Source organism: Chenopodium album, chromosome 6 (genome assembly GCF_948465745.1).
Source record: "Chenopodium album chromosome 6, dcCheAlbu1.1, whole genome shotgun sequence".
NCBI lineage: Eukaryota > Viridiplantae > Streptophyta > Magnoliopsida > Caryophyllales > Amaranthaceae > Chenopodium > Chenopodium album.
The window spans coordinates 6,443,573-6,449,919 of NC_137839.1; the positions used below are offsets into that span (position 1 = coordinate 6,443,573).

At 30.0% G+C, this 6,347-nt stretch overlaps 1 pseudogene; it reads left to right on the forward strand.

Moving 5' to 3' along the window:
- Positions 1-4,336: 4,336 nt before the first annotated feature.
- Positions 4,337-4,960, forward strand: LOC145636586 (EG45-like domain containing protein pseudogene; annotated as a pseudogene).
- The last annotated feature ends 1,387 nt before the right edge of the window (positions 4,961-6,347 follow it).

Consider the following 6,347-nt stretch of genomic DNA (forward strand, 5'->3'; position numbering starts at 1 on the left):
TTTTTTTGCCACAATCGTAAATAAATGGGGGTTAAAATGTAAAATGTTATAAAATAATACATATAGCCGGATTTTCGTCGTTGACCTAATTTTTCGGCATTGACTCACCTAACGACCCTTTTGAGTTGATTTCGCGGGTATTAAAAAAGTTAAATAAAAAGAAGTAAAAGTGTATTGGAAAGTTAAATTTACATGAGACTTGTAAGAAAGTATAGAGATAAAGTGTTAAAAGTACGTGAAAAAACAAAATTTTATTTGGAAAAGCTAATTTTGCACAAATATTATTGTAAATTGATGAGTATTTTAATGCAAATAGGTCGATCAATTTGGGACTAAAATTAGGCCAAATGGGTCGAACTTTCGGCGACAGAGGGAGTATTATTGATACGAATAAAAAAAATATTTCAAAACACGAGTTTGCGATAATAATTAAGAAATACACGATATGGGTTAACACAAGTTTGCAATGAACAAATTGACCGATGTGTATGTGAGCATAGTTTAAACACATGAACCTTTTTTTCACACCTACAATGTCTACAACCGAATCAACAAAATGTCCATATTAGTTTCTCTTTTTACTCAATTCGGGTTTACTGTATTCAGTGTATCAATCCTCAAAATACCAATTATTACATTCAATAATTTCAAACACATTAACTTATTTAAAATTATTAATACGAGAGTAAATAGTATCCCATTGAAAGACTAATTACCATTTATAGTGTATTATGTAAAAACACTGAATTATTTGAGTCAATGAACTAGCTGAATTATTAGAAATTCAATGTTTCTGAAAATCACATTCCTTTTTGTGGTTGTATTATTTGCTAAGATATATATGTGGAGTACATGTATATCTTAGCAATTCACAAAAAATAGTAGCACATACATAAATTTCCAAAGAAAAAATGTCATTCAAATTATCATTTGTCATTTCGTTTATCACCACAAATCTAATTTCATTGTCTTTTGCTACTCCTGGAACTGCCACTTTTTACACAACATATACTCGTAAGTTTAACATACATACTCCTAACATTTCATCAATTTTTTTGTTTGATTGTTTCATCTATAAATTGTAAAAAATGTCAGGAAAAATTATTATATTTCCTTAATAAAATTTCGAGCAGTGATGGTTTAATTCGTGATTAATTTCTTTATGTACACTATTACTATGAATGAGAATTGAGAAGGTAACACAAGAAGTAATGATCCTTAAATTATATAATTATATAATTATATATATATATATACACACACGAGTTAAATTGTAAAACAATGTAATTTTAACTTTATTAGTAGGGGTGGAACAATTTAAGTATCTACTTTGTATTTAAAAATCAAGGAAGTAACCCTACTAAATAAAACGTACATGCTATAGAGATTAAAAACAAATTGTTATGTATCCAATTTATTTGTATCTTAAGTACTTCGTATTTCAATTTTCAAGCGTGATAGATAAGCTAGTACTACGTATACTTTAACTAATTTTTTTTTTTTTTTATTTGTATGGGCGTGTTGCACAATATATATATGTAGCATCTGCATGCTATGGAGGTACGCCGGAAGGGACTATGATAGCTGCTGCCGGTGATGAATTGTGGGACGGTGGTAAAATTTGTGGGAAATCGTTTACGGTTACATGCACGGGTCCAACGAATCCATATCCACATCCGTGCAAGGATGGGACGAGTGTTAGTGTCAAAATTGTGGATCAATGTCCTAATTGTGGTGGCACTCTTGATCTTTCTAAAGAAGCCTTTTCGACTATTGCTGATCCTGTTGCTGGGGTGATTAAAATTGATTATCAACAGTAAGTTGATAAATTAAATTGATTTCTTAATTACTCTCTTCATTCATAAATTGTTGACTATTGTTTTGAAAAATTGAGCAAAATGTTTTTATTAATTGCATCGTTGCCCTAATAGTATTATTTAATTTAATTTTTACAGGATTTGAAGTTTGTGACGGTTATATGACGATGATATACAGTGCCAATAATCCACAAAGGCATGATTTATTTGGAATGTTGTTTCACTGTTTGTCATATTTTCGTTTACATAATTGTCAAGGAGACATTTTATAATTTATTAATAATAAAATTCAAGTAATTGATGTTATCCCTTTTTAAGTAATATGAAGTACATTAATAAGTGAAAATATATTGGCTGAGGCATCGTTTAGGCCTAACTTAATTGAATAAGCAAAAGAATGCAAGTATTTTTCTTTGAAATATACATTGGCAATTTGGCATACATACCCTTCTATAAAAGGGGCCTACCCAGCTACCCTAATTACTTCAAATACACATGGTAAATATCACAACATCGTTATCTACTCTACATGACTACATCCACAAAATAGAAAAAAAAAAATCACAAACTTTTAAATAAATCGGACGTGCAGTAAATATTGTAGACCCGTTATAAAATTACCCCTAAAATGAGCAAAAGTTACCATAATATGAATAAATGTTACCGTGACATAAATAAAAGTTACGAAATATTTATGCTTTATTGATAAAAGTTACCCAAAAAATTGTAAAAACGACCTAAATTTGATAAAAAGTGACCCCCGATTTACATTATATTACTGTACATCTGATGTATATAAAAGTTATTCAAAAAAATATAGCGTCTTAAATTGATATATATACAAACTACTCCCTCTATCTTTTAATATGTATATATTTGATTCACTTTATTTTCTTTTAATTAATTTGTCCCTTTAATTTGAGCTTGTTCCATACTACGTTCGAATGATTGTATGGTATAGGATCATCGCAACCTTTCTCTCACAAGTCACAACCCTTGAATCTAATCCCACCACGCACTCTTTCTCTCCATCAACGCGCCCTTAAACAAAAATTAAAGGAAAAAAATCAAAGAACTTCGTTCCAAAGGGATGTTAATAAAGAACGAATAGCATGTTTGTTTGGTGGGATTATTGGTGGGATAAGGATTTAAAATCTCTCATGTCCCATTATTCCTGGTTTGTTTGAGGGGATACAACTCATAAAAGTTATGAAGTTATCCTATATAAAAGGGATGGGGACTAAATTGGGCTTCTCTCTCTATTTCTATAACAAGAGGGGCAGGTATAAGGTTTGGGGATAAAAATTAAAAGATGAAAGACAAATGTTCCCTTAATGAAAGTGAAGGAAGAGCAGAGAGGAGAAAAATTAGTAAGGATAGTTAAGTAAAGTTGCTACTTATTTCAATTTAATTCTCAACTCATTCCAAACAATAGATATCATAATTTTTATCCTTACTCCACCTAATAATAATTCTCTATCCTTATCCTACCTTTTTATCCTCATCATCCCTATCCCTGTTGCCAAATGATCCAAAAGGGAATAAAATCTATGCAAGTACATCCCCATGCTCAACATGATGAACTATATATCAAAGTTTCAAAGTCATGATTTACTACCAGCCATTATGTTAGTACAAAATGTCCTTTGAATTTGTAAATAGACCAAACTTTCCCACCTATCTAGAACAAAGGGAATTTCCGGTGGAGCGGTACAACTGAACGTCTGAACAAGAGTCTTCTATATAATAGACATCAATTTTTTTAAGAGATTTTCTTCATTTTAGGTTATATACATACAGTCGATGCAACATTTTCTTCATATTTGTTTGGTTTAAACCTTTTCTATCCGAGGTTAACATTTCTAATTATAATCAAAATATATGAAATGTAAAATAATCAGTGATATGAATCACATAAATTGTGAAATGACTAATTAAATCGATTCACAACCGGCTAGGATAAATTATCTTATATAGAGTATATATACAAAGAATAATTATTTAAATGATCTGAGGGATTATACAAATAACAAAATTTGTCTTGTCCAATAATGATCGTTTGATTGTTATATTGCAGTCATCAAAGCTCAAGTTTTCAATTTGTTTTAATTTAGGAAGACTAAAAGTTATGGTTGCTTGGCAAGCAACACTCAAACTTTATAAATTATAAGTTAAACTAGATCATCATCGAACGTTGGCACGTACCATTGTACAAAAGACGTATAGCATTATGTAAAAGCTTAGACTTTTCTTCATAGATTAATAGATATCATGTATGTAGTACTGCATTCCTTGCAAACAACCCTACAATCATACGTACATCCAAGAATAATGCAAAAAGCTGAAGTAGTTGATAAGAAATAAAACCTCTCAATTCCTGGCATATTTATAGGGCATAGCCTTGCAAATTAATTTTCATGCAATATTTTAGCTTCAAATAAAGTTCATAATTTGTTAAAAGATTATCATTTCACAGTTTCTATAATCCTAGTTAGAGATAGATAATCAACTAGCAAGAAATGGCTATAGCTACTCTTACTCGCGCTATGTTCTTTGTGGCAATTCTTGCATGTTTTGCTTCAGTTGCATTTGGTGTTGCTGGAACTGCCACATTTTACACAGTTTACAAACGTAAGCATAATCTTCTTCATCATCAAATAAATTGCAATCAAAGTAGTTCTTATAAAGATGGTTCAAATTTATTGAGAATATATACATACCACATCTGTTTCATATTATTTGCAACGATTAGACTTTTTTCACTCAATCTTATGTCAAATTATTGCAAATAATATAAAACGGAGATAGTAATAATGATACCATGCACATATATATAAAGTTGTATGTAACACCGCATGTACTTCTATTATATTATGTGAACAGCATCGGCATGTTATGGGTACCAAGAACAAGGGACAATGATAGCTGCAGTAAATCCAGCTCTCTTCAACAACCGGGCTGCCTGTGGAACTAGGTATCGAGTTACTTGCACCGGTGCCAATTGTCGTGGTGGTAGCGTTATTGTAAGAGTTGTAGACCTTTGCCCTGGTTGTCCAGCCCGTCGCTTTGATCTATCCCGGGAAGCCTTCGCTGCCATCGCTAATCCTGATGCCGGTGTAATTAACATTGACTATACCCGGTAATTAAATCATCTCTCTCTATAAATCTAAACAATATAACATAGCTCTGATACCATGTTAGGAATTGATTTTCCTTGTTTTGTATTAATGTTAAGTGAGGTTTATATATATACAACCTAATTAGCTACATTAAGGTCTAAACTAACGTTGGCCTAAAAAGCCTAATGGCTAAATACAATAAGGCTCAACACACTACGTTTCACAATCCATAGAATATATATATAAGAGGTTCCAAAATGTCACATACGAGTACTATTTTATTTTGTTAGTTATATGATATCAATGGAATGTTAATTAATTGTGATGGGGTACCTACATGAACTTCTATTTCGGAAAAAGAAAATCAAATTTAAAATTCTTCAATTGCCTAATTAGTTGAAAGTGAAATTAATTAAAAATAAAGAATCAATTTTGTATTGAATAGTATTAGTATCTTTTTTTTAGTTTTTGCATGAAATAGTATTTGAACATTTTTTTATTTTTTGAGGCAAAATAGTATTTGAACATTTATACTAATACAATGCTGCTTTGATCATATCTTTGATAGGGTTTGAATTGAAGCACGTACGCATTGAAGCTTGGAGAACGTATGGACCCTGTCTACAATAAATATTATTGTAGACCCAAAATTTGACACTTTCAAATAATATAATCACATTTTAGATGATATAATCACATTTTTAGATGATATAATTATCTTTTTGTGAGGCATATTTTGAATTATATAATCTCATAGTAAATCATTTAATGAGATTATATAATTATCTTTAGGATGATAAAATTTTAAAATCATCTTTTTTATAATGATAAATTCACTTTTTGAGTGATACATTTACATAACAGTTTCAGGATGATATAATCACTTTTGTAGTAATATAATCACATTTCGTATGATATAATCACATTCGCATGGTATACTAGAAGGTTGGGTTTACAATAAGTTATTGTAAATCGAGTCTATTCTAGTCTTTACAATAATAAAGTGCCTAATTGAGATTATTGCATAATATACAACGCATATATAATAATTGTGTTTATATATAATAAATAAGTGAAGTGATGGACTACACACGGCAAATTTCTCATTTCTATTTTCTACCTTTTTATATATAATAAAATAATTGTTATATTTCACCAAAAAAAAAAAGAAAAAAAAAAAAGAGTGAGTTAATTATAAGGTTCGGCCGTCATAACTCGTTTTATGCTTGATTAGTTTTCATGTGCTTTGTATTAAAATAATGTAAGGTTGAGAAATAAAAGTATGCAAAGCTTAGCTTCAAATTAATGCAAGTGCGTGATTATCTCAATTTATATTCATATATAGTATTGGATTTTTCGTAGACATGTTCACATGTAGGTATTATTGAGGCTTCATGCTTCAGACAAATTT